At 42.8% G+C, this 14,536-nt stretch overlaps 1 long non-coding RNA gene and 1 pseudogene across 2 annotated transcripts; one reads left to right on the top strand and one right to left on the bottom strand.

Annotated features, from left to right (window-relative positions):
• Positions 1-4,316: 4,316 nt before the first annotated feature.
• Positions 4,317-7,762, top strand: LOC126989537 (inward rectifier potassium channel 2-like; annotated as a pseudogene).
• Positions 7,763-8,033: 271 nt separating this feature from the next.
• LOC126989540 (uncharacterized) lies at positions 8,034-13,484 on the bottom strand. Of its 2 annotated transcripts, none has more exons than XR_007743417.1 (3): positions 9,343-13,484; positions 8,252-8,790; positions 8,034-8,151 (listed from the first exon to the last, which is right to left on the bottom strand). It is a non-coding gene; the product is annotated as an uncharacterized LOC126989540 (long non-coding RNA). The 2 variants fall into 2 exon arrangements; XR_007743418.1 differs by lacking the exon at positions 9,343-13,484 and adding an exon at positions 9,054-9,193.
• Between the last annotated feature and the right edge of the window lie 1,052 nt (positions 13,485-14,536).

The raw sequence follows: 14,536 nt of genomic DNA, 5'->3' as shown, positions 1-14,536 counted from the left end.
AACAAAATTGTTTATGATCGATGACACTTAAGTGTCATCGATCATAAACAATTTTGTTCCTCGTTCGCAAATTTGCGAACGAGGAACAATGGCATAAAACTCAAATGTAGACAAGTAAATTCAGACTGCACCAAATTTATCTTCACCAACGTTGTAGTGCGAGAATGGAATAAGCTCCCACCTCCAGTGGTCCAATGTAACACGATTGACTCCTTTAAAAACGAGCTCGACCGTCACTTCCTTCAACTTAATATTAACTAAAGTAGAAATGCAACGTTTTGGAGCCTTCTGTAGAATCACGTAGGTTTAAGGACAGACCACCTAGTCTGGACCATGGGGTCTGTGTGGTCTGATTTTCTATGTAAATCTCTCTCTCTCTCTCTCTCTCTCTCTCTCTCTCTCTCTCTCTCTCTCTCTCTCTCTCTCAATTTCGACACCAAAAACGACTTAAATTCTAATAGTGTTGTGTTCAGATCGCGCGTGTTGAGAATCCAAGCCTAAAAATAGGTTCCAATTCTCAGTTAAGACACTGCTCGAGGAAGGACAACGAAAAATATAGTTCTGGTCTAGTGGCGTTATTTATTTATGTCTGAGTGGTAAATAAATAAATAATGATAAAGAATAAGAGGGGAAGTGATAAATGTTTGACTGTCTTGATATATAATTTGAAGTACTGTTATAAGTCCACCGTTGCCAGATTATCGTACTCGTAGCCTCGTATTTACCGGTTTCTGAGCCATAACTATTACCAAAACACACCAATAATTAACCATTCTAATGATAACTGTATATGAAGGCAATTATTGGGGTCGAGGAGGCAGATTTTTGGGTCGGAAATTGGCAGACAGGAGGCCGAGTACGACAATCTGGCAACGTCGGAACTTAGTCACTTCAGTACGAGAAAGGAGAATGAAAAAATAGGTCGACATTTTCAGACGCCTCCTCCTCCTCTCTCAATTTCCAAAGTCCGAATAGGAGATAAAAAGAGTTCTCATGAGTTTTCCCACGTTAAATAGTACAGCAGAAGGGTCATACTACCACCAGGGTCATAAAACTACCCATGGAAATACCTACATCACTTATACGAAAGCCTTGTCAGACGATGGAGCTTGGAAATATTTAACTAGGAAGAATGGAAATGAAAGGGAAAAAGAGGAGAATGTGGATGAAAGAGGAAAGGAAAGAAAGAAAGGAAAAGGGGGAAAGTAGGGAAGATGGAAGGAGGAAGAAGGGAAGGGACAGTAAAAGGGAAGAGAAAAAATGAAGGAAAGTAGTTAAGCATTCGAAGAGCATAGGAAGAGAAAGTTAATGGAAGAGGAAAGGAAGGAAAGGAAATGGGGAAAGTAGGGAAGATGGAAGGAAGAAGAAGGGAAGGGATAGTAAAAGGGAAGAGGAAGAATGAAGGAGAGTAGTTAAGCATTCGAAGAGCATAGGAAGAGAAAGTTAATGGAAGAGGAAAGGAAGGAAAGGAAAGGGGGAAAGTAGGGAAGATGGAAGGAAGAAGAAGGGAAGGGAGGGTAAAAGGGAAGAGAAATAATGGAGGAAAGTATAGTTAAGCATTCGAGGAGCATAGGAAGAGAAGGTGATTGGAAGAGGAAAGGAAGGAAAGGAAATGGGGAAAGTAGGGAAGATGGAAGGAAGAAGAAGGGAAGGGATAGTAAAAGGGAAGAGAAATAATGGAGGAGAAGAAGTTAAGCATTCGAGGAGCATAGGAAGAGAAGGTGATTGGAAGAGAAAAGGAAGGAAAGGAAATGGGGAAAGTAGGGAAGATGGAAGGAGGAAGAAGGGAAGGGATAGTAAAAGGGAAGAGGAAGAATGAAGGAGAGTAGTTAAGCATTCGAAGAGGATAGGAAGAGAAAGTGGAATGAAGAGGAAAGGAAAGAAAGAAAGGAAAAGGAGAAAGTAGGGAAGATGGAAGGAAGAAGGGAAGAAAAAAATAGATTAGAGTAGTTAGCATAGGAAGAGAAGGTGGGTGGAACAGGAAAGGAAAGGGAGAAAATAGGGAAGATAGAAGGAAGAAGAAGGGAAGGGAGGGTAAAGGGAAGAGAAATAATGGAGGAGAGTAGATATGCAAACTACAATCATGGCGTAATCTGTTGTTTTTCTCCTTGAGGTGTGTGGCCTACGTGTCTTCCTTCCTTATGGATTCGGGGTCTCCTTGGCGGGGTTTTGCGAGTCTGGTCAGCTCTTAACCAGTTTGCGGGGTTGCCTCACACGAGAAAGCGATGGAAGCTACACACCCACGTGGCTCTGCGTCTAAACAGGGACGGACTGGAATACAAAACTGTGCTTCTCAAACTCCCGTGAAATTGGTCAGAATCGTTTTTTCCCAAGAACATGAAGATTCCCCAAGTAATAGAAAAGTTTGCGGGGTTGCCTACTGACAGGAATACAAAACTGTGCTTCTCAAACTCCCGTGAAATTGGTCAGAATTGTGTTTCCGAAGAATATGAAGGTTCCCCAAGTAATAGAAAAGTTTGCGGGGTTGCCTACTGACAGGAACACAAAACTATGCTTCTCAAACTCCCGTGAAATTGGTCAGAATCGTGTTTCCGAAGAATATGAAGATTCCCCAAGTAATATAAGAGTTTGCGGGGTTGCCTACTGACAGGAACACAAAACTGTGCTTCCCAAACTCCCGTGAAATTGGTCAGAATCGTTTTTTCCCAAGAACATGAAGATTCCCCAAGTAAGAGAAAAGTTTGCAGGTTGCCTATTGACAGAACACAAAAATGTGCTTCCCAAAATACCGTGAAATTGGTCACAATGGTTTTTTCCGAAGAATATGAAGATTCCCCAAGTAATAGAAAAGTTTGCGGGGTTGCCTATTGACAGGAACACAAAACTGTGCTTCCCAAACTCCCGTGAAATTGGTCAGAATCGTTTTTTCCCAAGAACATGAAGATTCCCCAAGTAATAGAAAAGTTTGCGGGGTTGCCTACTGACAGGAACACAAAACTGTGCTTCCCAAACTCCCGTGAAATTGGTCAAATCGTGTTTCCGAAGAACATGAAGATTCCCCAAGTAATATAAGAGTTTGCGGGGTTGCCTACTGACAGGAACACAAAACTGTGCTTCCCAAACTCCCGGGAAATTGGTCAGAATCGTTTTTTCCCAAGAACATGAAGATTCCCAGTAATAGAAAAGTTTGCCTGACAGGAACACAAAACTGTGCTTCCCAAACTCCCGTGAAATTGGTCAAATCGTGTTTCCGAAGAACATGAAGATTCCCCAAGTAACAGAAAAGTTTGCGGGGTTGCCTACTGACAGGAACACAAAACTGTGCTTCCCAAACTCCCGTGAAATTGGTCAGAATCGTATTTCCGAAGAACATGAAGATTCCCCAAGTAATATAAGAGTTTGCGGGGTTGCCTCACACGAGAAAGCGTTGGGAGGAAGGGAGGCATATTTCCAATCTCTCTACGGGTGTGTGGTCCCTGGGTGAAGACGTATACCTTCGAAACTAACCACGGGGCGTTCTGGAAAATACTCTCATTGTAATTCCCACTCAAAATTACCCCTTGCTAGTTTGGGTGAACCTAACCTAACTTAACCTAACCTAACCTAACCTAGCCTAGCCTTACCTAACCTAACCTAGTCTAACCTAACCTAACGTGCCCTGCTCAAGAGTCAAGGGGTGGCAAGCATACGAAAACTGCTTCTCAAACTCCCGTGAAATTGGTCAGAATCGTGTTTCAAAAAAAAAAGAAAAAAAAAAACGAAATTCCCCAAGTATGAAGAAAAAAACCCATTAGGAAGGCGTCGGAATCTTTAGGAAATTTTTACTTTTGAATGCAAGAAATGTCCGCCAGTATATGGATTTGTGATTTGTCCATCTCGCATATAGTTTTGGTTCTTCCTTCTAACAGATGTCCCTCCTCCTACTAACAGCTGTCCCTTCTTCCCCTACTAACAGCATCCCTCCTTCTACTAACAGCTGTCCCCTTTCTCCCTACTAACAGATGTCCCTCCTCCTACTAACACCTATCCCTTCTCTTCTCCCTACTAACAGATGTCCCTCTATCCCTTCTCTCCCTACTAACAGATGTCCCTCCTCCTACTAACACCTATCCCTTCTCTTCTCCCTACTAACAGATGTCCCTCTATCCCTTCTCTCCCTACTAACAGATGTCCCTCCTCCTACTAACACCTATCCCTTCTCTTCTCCCTACTAACAGATGTCCCTCTATCCCTTCTCTCCCTACTAACAGATGTCCCTCCTCCTACTAACACCTATCCCTTCTCTTCTCCCTACTAACAGATCTATCCCTTCTCTCCCTACTAACAGATATTCCTCCTCCTAATAACACCTATCCCTTTTCCTCCTCAGATACACCACCGAGGAATGCCCTGAGGCTGTCCTGGTGATGTGTCTTCAGAGCATCACTGGGGTCATCCTTCAAGCGTTCATGGTGGGTGTGGTCTTTGCCAAGCTGACGAGACCCAAGCAGAGGACCAACACCATCATGTTCTCCCGCCAGGCTTGTATCTGTCTGTGATGGGAACCTTTGCCTCCTCTTCAGGGTTGGGGATATGAGGAAGTCGTTCATCATTGGTGCTACTGTTATGGCCCAGGTAAGGAAAGGGAAGGTGTTTCTTTAGGTTCATGGTACAGAAGAAGGGTCAAACTATCACCAGGGTCATGAAACTACCCCTGGAAATGCCCAACACTCCTAAGAAAGTCTTGTCAAATATATGTTTCTTTAGGTTCATGGTACAGAAGAAGGGTCAAACTATCACCAGGGGTCATGAAACTACCCCTGAAATGCCCAATTCCTACGAAAGTCTTGTCAAATATATGTTTCTTTAGGTTCATGGTACAGAAGAGGGTCAAACTATCACCAGGGTCATGAAACTACCCTGGAAAGGCCCAACACTCCCTATGAAAGTCTTAAATATATATTTCTTTAGGTTCATGGTACAGAAGAAGGGTCAAACTATCACCAGGGTCATGAAACTACCCCTGGAAATGCCCAACATTCCTACGAAAGTCTTGTCAAATATATGTTTCTTTAGGTTCATGGTACAGAAGAAGGGGCAAACTATCACCAGGGTCATGAAACTACCCTGGAAATGCCCAACATTCCTACGAAAGTCTTGTCAAATATATGTTTCTTTAGGTTCATGGTACAGAAGAAGGGGCAAACTATCACCAGGGTCATGAAACTACCCCTGGAAATGCCCAACATTCCTACGAAAGTCTTGTCAAATATATGTTTCTTTAGGTTCATGGTACAGAAGAAGGGTCAAACTATCACCAGGGTCATGAAACTACCCCTGGAAAGGCCCAACACTCCTATGAAAGTCTTGTTAAATATATATTTCTTTAGGTTCATGGTACAGAAGAAGGGTCAAACTATCACCAGGGTCATGAAACTACCCCTGGAAATGCCCAACACTCCTAAGAAAGTCTTGTCAAATATATGTTTCTTTAGGTTCATGGTACAGAAGAAGGGTCAAACTATCACCATGGTCATAAAACTACCCCTGGAAATGCTAATCACTCCCACGAAAGCCCTGTCAAATATGTGTTTCTTTAAGTTCATGGTACAGAAGAAGGGGCAAACTATCACCAGGGTCATAAAACTACCCCTGGAAATGCTCATCACTCCCACGAAAGCTTTGTTAAATATGTGCTTCATCTTCAGGTGGTTCGTCGGCGGCGCACGGAGGAGGGTGAGGTCATTCCCTTCCACCAGTACGATGTCACGGTGGGCAGCGACGACGGGTCCGAGCACCTCTTCTTCCTGTGGCCCATGACGATCGTGCATGTCATCAACCAGGACTCTCCCTTCTATAACATGTCCGCCGTTGACCTCATGAACGAGAAGTGAGTCCTGAGTGAAGATTAAGGATGTTGTAGGCCTGAAAGGAAGAGGGTGAGGGTAGTTGAGGAAGCAAAGAGTGGATATGGTCAAAGTTAATGAAGAAGGTTTAACAGGAACAGTGAACTTCAAAGATAGGAAAGGCTGAAAAAGAAGACGGTATTTATTACTCTTTGTGTTAATCGTGAGGAATTGAAAAGCGTCGAGTGGAGATTGAGGCTGCAGGAAGCGGACAGTTGAAGTAAGTGGAGAAGGCTTAACAGGAACAGTGAACTTCAAAGATAGGAAAGGCTGAAAAAGAAAAAGGTACTAATTGCTCTTTGTGTTAATCGTGAGAAATTGAAAAGCATAGAGTGGAGATCGAGGCTGCAGGAAGCGGATTGTCGAAGTAAATGGAGAAGACTTAAGAGGAACATCGAACTTCAAAGATAGGAAAGGCTGAAAAAGAGGGTATTAATGGCTTTTTGTGTTAATTGTGAGGAGTTGAAGGAGCAGGACATGAAGGATAGGAGTAAATGGAAACAGGAAAGATAGGAAAATAAAAAGAAGTTACTATAGTCTATTCAAATTGGCATAGTATATAATCACCCATTCACAACCCAGCGAGCACCAATAAGATTCACCCTCTCCCAGCATCCACCAATCACAAGTAACCTGATATGGAAAGGGGGCGTAGCTCATGGACTGGCCAATGATATGCGCTTGTTTGGGGAAGGGGAGGGGCTTATTCATAACATATAATCTCTACTCATTCACAACTCAGCGGGGACCAATAAGACTCAATTATCTCTCCCAGCATCCACCAATCACATGTAGCCTGAGATGGAAAGGGGGCGTGGCTAGCTCATGGACTGGCCAATGATATGTACTTATTAGGGGAAGGGGGAGGAGCTTATTCGCCAAGTTAGCCTGAACGGAGTGTAATATGTTTCCTTGTGTTTAGGTTTGAGTTGGCGGTGTACCTGAAGTCTAGTGGCCAATGATATGCACTTTCTGGGGGAAGGGGGAGGAGCTTATTGGCCAAGTTAGCCTGAACGGAGTGTAATATGGTTCCTTGTGTTTAGCTTTGAGCTGGTGGTGTACCTGGAGGGCTGCACGGAGTCTACGGCAACACCATGCAGGGCTTTCTCCTACCAGCCCTCGGATATCCTTTGGGGTCATCGCCGAGAACATGATAGCATTCGACAAAGCCCTCCGGACAATTCGTTAGCGACTTCAGGAGTTAAACAAAACAAGAGAGGTGAGTGGCGGTAGGATTTGACTAATAATGAGTTTTTTTTTTTTTTTTTTTTTTTTTTTTTCAGGGGAAGGAAAGCTGAAAAAAATTGTTTCAAAAGATCTTCCGGTGAAATTATCTTACGTCATTTGAGTTTGATAAGACTGGATAGGTGAGTGACAACAGGATCCAGCAGATGTGAAAATAATAATAAGTTTTTTGAGGAAAGGAAGTAGAAAAGTGAAGAAAAGAAAGAAAGAAGGAAGCATTAAGTCACTTAATTTTCTTCATGACTGGTGTCATTTAATATGAAGTAGTGGTAAGTACTACTCTTATACATTGTTACTTCAGAAAAGAGTTGCTGTAAAAGCAATCTTGTTTACGTTTATGGAGAGGTTTGCAGTTTAATATAGTGCCATTGCTGCACTAAAACTTCACTTGCCAGTGACCCAAAGCTGAACCTTGACCCTATAAGACGCAGGGTGCTTTTCAGGGACATCTTTTGGAAAAAAAAGTGCGTCTTATATGCGATCATCACGGTAACAAAATCTGACACCTCCCCCCTCAGATCCCGGACGCCTTGTGCAGCGCCGTGAGCTGGAGGAGTTCAAGCTACAGAGCAATGAGCCGCTGATGTGCTACACGCCTCCAACAACGACCGGTGGTGTGTCTCGAGCCTGGCGTGTTATGGACGCGAGACCAACACAAGTCTCGGGTATAGGCGATGGTGCTGTTGTGGTGGTGGTGGTGGTGGTGGTTGGTGGTGCAAGGGGTGTCCTTAGCGATATGGTTTAGTGGCTCCGGTCCATATTCTTGAACGTATTGGACTCGTTATGACTATGGTTGGTTAGAGTTTCCTACCATCACGTCATTTCCAAAGCCCAAAAAGGAGGTTAACTGAGCTTTGATGAGTGTGTATTCACGTTCATGGTACAGACAAAGGGTTAAACTACCACCAGGGTCATTGAACTACCCCTGGAAATGACCCACACCCTTAAGGAAAGCCTTGTCAATTGATTGTTTCTTTAGGTTCATGGTTCAGAAGAAGGGTCAAACTACCACCAGGGTCATTAAACTACCCCTGGAAATGCCTCGCACCCCTATGAAAGCCTTATCAAATGAGTGTTGAGTTGAGTATTTCTTTAGGAAGATTGGTTCAGAAGAAGGGGTCATTAACTGCCCATGAAATACCCCCTGACCCTATGAAAACCTTATCAAATGAGTGTTTCTTTAGGTTCATGGTTCAGAAGAAGGGTCAAACTACCACCAGGGTCATTAAACTACCCCTGGAAATGTCCCACACCCCTATGAAAGCCTTGTCAGACGAGTGTTTCTTTAGGTTCATGGTGCAGACGAAGGGTCATTAAACTACCCCTGGAAATGTCCCACACCCCTATGAAAGCCTTGTCAAATGAGTGTTTCTTTAAGTTCATGGTGCAGGCGAAGGGTCAAACTACCACCAGGGTCATTGAACTACCCCTGGAAATGCCTGGAACGCCCATGAAAGCCCTGTCAAATACATGTGCCTGGGTGTCAAGGTGTTTACAAATATGGCCCTATCTCCCAAGGCCACAGAGAAGGTTAACTGGGTGCTGGTGATGGTGCAGGGTGTCATTAGAGCACATGGTTTTAGTGGCTCAGGGTCCATAGTGGCACTGGGCCTTCATTACCATTTCCCAAGGCCACAGAGAAGGGTAACTGGGTCTTCATGGCTGCCTTTTTCCCAGTCAAGATGCAGAAAATTATCACCTTCACATAACAGTCCATAAAGCTTGCATTACCATTTCCCAAGACCACAGAAGGGGAACCGGATTATGGGCGCTCTTTCCACATTCAAGATGCAGAACCCATGTAGAACAGAACCCACCTTCACAAAATGTCCATAAAATCCAGGCCCATATTGGCACTGAGCTTTCATTACCATTTCCCAAGACCACAGAGAAGGGGAACCGGATTTTCATGGGCGCCTTTTCCACATTCAAGATGCAGAACCCATGTAGAACTATCACCACCTTCACAAAACAGTCCATAAAATCCAGGCCCATATTGGCACTGAGCTTTCATTACCATTTCCCAAGACCACAGAGAAGGGTAACCCGATTTTCATGGGCGCCTTTTCCACATTCAAGATGCAGAACCCATGTAGAACTATCACCACCTTCACAAAACAGTCCATAAAATCCAGGCCCATATTGGCACTGAGCTTTCATTACCATTTCCCAAGACCACAGAGAAGGGTAACCGATTTTCATGGCCTTTTTCCACATTCAAGATGCAGAACCCATGAAAAACTATCACCACCTTCACAAAACAGTCCATAAAATCCAGGCCCATATTGGCACTGAGCTTTCATTACCATTTCCCAAGACCACAGAGAAGGGGAACCGGATTTTCATGGGCGCCTTTTCCACATTCAATATGCAGAACCCATGAAAAACGAGAGAACAAAAACAAAGATCAAGGTTACAAAGAATGAACAAAGAAAAGATAAACGAACAGGGAATTGAAATGAGAAAATCCAATGTAAAACTATGACCACCTTCACAGAACACTCCATGAAAATCCGAACTTCCACGAGGGGGCATTGCAAATGTGAACCGAGACGCCAATACGTTTGAGAATACAGTCTGGGACAGCCTTAGCCCACTACACCTGCCCCCCCCTGAGTATGTAGGGGTGTTACCTGGTGTGGTGTAGTGTTGTGAAGTGGTGGTATTTAGATTTTACAATGTACCGATATATATATATTTTTTTGTAGTGGTAGCTTGTAGTTGTAAGTGAAAGAAGCAACTTGTGTAATGTAACAGGTCTGGTACTGAATACAATTTCTCTGAGTACCGTAGATGTATATGTTTAATGGTAGGGCAGTAGAGAAAGAAAGAGGGATAGAAAACGAGAGCAGAGAAGAGGAAGACTGAAGGAAAGAGGAAGAGAAAACGAGAGCAGAGAAGAGGAACACTGAAGGAAAGAGAAAGGAAGAGGAAGAGAAAATGAGAGCAGAGAAGAGGAAGACTGAAGGAAAGAGAAAGGAAGAGGAAGAGAAATCATGAGAGCAGAGAAGAGGAAAAGTTAAGGAAAGAGAAAGAACGAGGAAGAGAAAACGAGAGCAGAGAAGAGGAAAAATGAAGGAAAGAAAAAGGAGAATTTATTTATTTCCTTTGAGATGGAGGAAGAGAGAAAGTGAAGGAAAGAGAGAGAGGAATAGAAATCATGGTAGTGGAGAACATTGCCTTTGTTGTTGGTTATAAAGGAAACAGTGAATGAAAATAAAGACAGGGGTTGAAATTAGTGAAAGAAAATTGAGAAAGGAGAAAAAACTCATAATAAACAATGAATAAAAAAAATGGTAGTCTAGAATATTGACTTTGTGGATTATAAAGGAAACAGTGATTGAAAATAAAGACAGAGAGGGATAGAAATTAGTGAAAGGAAATTGACAAAGAAAAAAAATCATAATAAACAATGAATAAAAAAATGGTAGTCTAGAATATTGACTTTGTGGGTTATAAAGGAAACAGTGAATGAAAATAAAGACAGAGGGATAGAAATTAGTGAAAGGAAATTGACAAAGAAAAAAAATCATAATAAACAATGAATAAAAAAAATGGTAGTGGAGAATATTGACTTTGTGGGTTATAAAGGAAACAGTGAATGAAAATAAAGACAGAGAGGGATAGAAATTAGTGAAAGGAAATTGATAAAGGAGAAATAGCAAGAGTGACCCAGCTATTGACAAAGGTGGCGAGGAATTACAAAACCCAAATGACTTTTTTTTTTTTCCCCCCACTGTAAAGGACGAGGAATTGAAACGTAATAATGGTAATAATAATAATAATAGCATATGCCCCAACCTTACCTTACCTGCCATTATCATCATCATTGTTTTCATCATCATCGTCATCGTAATCATTATCTTTATTACCATATCATCATCGCCATAAAGCCTGCAATATCCACATTATCAAAAGTAATAATGTCACTAATATACCTGTAGTAGAAGTAAGTGTAGTAGTAATAGTTGTAGTAGTAGTAGTAGTAGTAGTAGTAGGCTGCCTTTGCTACCACTACCAAGTGTCAATTTCTATCAATAACTCGATGTTTAGATTAATTTTCCAATGGCTTCCTTAGTTAAGATGTATTTAGCTAGATTCACAGTTTTTTTCTTTTCCTTTTTCCAATGGCTTCCTTAGTTAAGATGTATTTAGCTAGATTCACAGTTTTTTTCTTTTCCTTTTTCCAATGGCTTCCTTAGTTAAGATGTATTTAGCTAGATTCACAGTTTTTATTTCTCTTTTTCCTTTTTCCCTTTTGCTGCCATCCTCCGACGAAGCTTCCATCTCTCATAAGCATAGAGTAATCCATAAGACACACCCCTGTTATGTAGGACAGAGATCGGTATTATAAGATATGTTCGCTTCTCACATCAACTCAGAAAAAGAGGGGATCAGTCGGGGTGTAATGAGTGTTTCATTAGGTTCACAGTACAGAGGAAGGGTCAAACTACCACCAGGGTCATAAAACTACTGGAAATGCCCAAAATGCCTACAAAAGCCTTGTCAAATATGTGTTTCTTTAGGTTCTTGGGACAGAAAAAAGGTCAAACTACCACCAGGGTCATAAAACTACTACTGGAAATGCCCAAAGCGCCTATAAAAGCCTTGTCAAATATGTGTTTCCTTAGGTTCTTGGTACAGAAGAAGGGTCAAACTACCACCAGGGTCATAAAACTACTACTGGAAATGCCCAAAATGCCTTCGAAAGCCTTGTCAAATATGTGTTTCTTTAGGTTCTTGGTGCAGAAGAAGGGTCAAACTACCACTAGGATCATAAAACTACTACTGGAAATGCCCAAAACGCCTACGAAAGCCTTGTCAAATGTGTGTTCTTGAGCTGCGAAATGTTTAGTAATACGCCCTAGAGGCAGAATATTCAGTATAGTAAGATGCTATGGTACTATGTGATATGTGGAGGTTGATTGTATTATGAGTCTGGTTAGTCTTTCCTATCAATACCATAAGATATAATGTGAATAGGAGTAGAATAAGATAAATCCAAGTCTTATATGTGTCTAGGGAGTTGAAGTACAGCAATAATGTGTGCCAGAGGTTAAAAGTACATGTTTGTCAAGAGTCGGAGAAATTCATGTGTCCGCATTCATAAACGTATCGGTCCTTAATACGTCAATTTGAAAAGCCACTTGTAGAAGTTGCCGGGATTTTCATGGACTATTTTGTGATGCCAGTGATAGTTTTACGCGACTTCTGTGCCTTGAACAGGAAAATCACCCATGAAAACCCGGCTAATCTTCTCTGCGGCCTTGGAAAATAGCTGTAATTGAAGCCTGATACGTTTTAATTAACCCAGTAGCAGCGGAGATCATGTTTCTTAATGGTCCCTCCAAGCGAGAAAAATGAGAAAAAATCACCCCTCACACAAACCATTTCCTAATATATATCAAAGCATTTGTGATCAGATTATGTATCATCTATTTTGGGGGGTTTATTTCACGGCACAAATTTGGCCCGTCGCTGCTTCACGGTAAAGCCACAAATTTGGCCCGTCGCTGCTTCACGGTAAAGCCACAAATTTGGCCCATCGCTACTTCACGGTAAAGCAACAAATTTGGACCGTAGCTGCTTCACGGTAAAGCCACAAATTTGGCCCATCGCTGCTTCACGGTAAAGCCACAAATTTGGCCCATCGCTGCTTCACGGTAAAGCCACAAATTTGGCCCATCGCTACTTCACGGTAAAGCCACAAATTTGGCCCATCGCTGCTTCACGGTAAAGCCACAAATTTGGCCCGTCGCTGCTTCACGGTAAAGCCACAAATTTGGCCCATCGCTGCTGCACGGTAAAGCCACAAATTTGGCCCGTCGCTGCTACTGGGTTAAGTAATATGGACCAAAGCTCGTCCAGCCCCATGAGAGAAAATATGGACATTAAACTAAAAGACGAAGACGAAAGTTACGCAAGTATATTCTTCGCCAGTGACCAGTTATAATGAAACCAAATTAGCGAGTCTGTTTTGGCGTTGGCTCTCGCGGGTCCTTTCCTACTCTCTCCTCTGCCACCAGTCCCAACACCTATTTTTTCCTTTCATATGTTACCTATAGTTGACATATGAGAGGAAGAGATAGGTGTTGGGACTGTGTGGCAGAGCAGAGGAGAGGAAAGGACCCATAGGAGCCAGCACCACAACGGACTCGCCCATTTGCTTTCACTATAGTGTGAACATGTTAAGCACAGATCGACTTGCAATCATCAGGGTTGCACAAGTTATATTAATCTATGCTACATCTGTGATATTTGGTATGCAAGAAATAAAAGCAAATAAATGTAAGTTCTTGGTGTTATTGCTATCATGAAAGTGGGTTAGCGGCAGTCTCGACGGAGGGAAGTTCATAAATTATTGCATGTCGCCAAAAGTGTTGGGTGAAAGTAAAGGTGATGCTCGTACATTTTTTTTTTTTTTGTGTGTGTGTGTGTGTGTTGGGGGGGGGCTATAGGTACTTCTTCGAGACCTTGACACTACCTAGAGAACACACACACACACACACACACACACACACACACACACACAAACACACACACACATATACAAAGGAAAAAAAATCAGGTGTATCATCACCTATTTGAATTTCGCGCCGCGCTCTTTTCGACATCAACATGGCGCGAAACTCTCCTATCCTCCGACTCTGGCCCATCTACTGCCTACTCCATGAGCTACTTGTTGGCTGGAGCGTGATGAAGCACCCTTTCCATCTTGCTTCTCCTTATTTACAGCAAAACTGGGCCGAGTCAGAGGTAAGGAGACGATTCCAGACCAACCAGTGAAAGGATCGCGCAACTACCGCGTGCTCCGGGAGGGTGAACATCTGAAGGTCGGTACTTTAAGACACTTCCGCCGCTCCTTTTACTTGCCACTGTTAAATTCGTATGACTCGTTAACTTTTAGAGAGAGAGAGAGAGAGAGAGAGAGAGAGAGAGAGAGAGAGAGAGATCACCACTTAGTAAGTGGATATCTCGGTGATAAGGGTACTCGACTACTCGATCATAGTCTAATAACAATAAAATATTTATTAGCAACCTAAAAAAGAAAAAGAATCGGACATGAAGAATTATCCAGTAACTCCAATAAATAAATCAAATAATAAAATAATGGAAACGGGAGCTGTGATGGAAACGAAAGCAGGACAAAATGGTGGGAACTTGGGGGGACGGTCAGCGGGGCAGTGACTCAGCGTCTACACACATGGCGCATACCGGATGGAGGCGGGCGAGCGCCGAGCGTCACTATGATCATAACGGTACCGGTACTAGGGGCAATGCGCATTGCCAAGTGATCATTTAGCTTCCCGGATCCCAAGTGATCATGAGGCTTCGCCGTACCAGGTACCGGTACCGGGTACCGCGAGGAATCGATTCTTCGCGGTACCTGGTACCGGTACCTGGTATCGGTACCTGGTACCGCGAAGCCTCATGATCACTTGGGT

The sequence above is a fragment of the Eriocheir sinensis genome, unplaced genomic scaffold (genome assembly GCF_024679095.1).
Source record: "Eriocheir sinensis breed Jianghai 21 unplaced genomic scaffold, ASM2467909v1 Scaffold1204, whole genome shotgun sequence".
Lineage (NCBI taxonomy): Eukaryota > Metazoa > Arthropoda > Malacostraca > Decapoda > Varunidae > Eriocheir > Eriocheir sinensis.
This window is presented reverse-complemented; position numbering and strand designations above follow the sequence as displayed.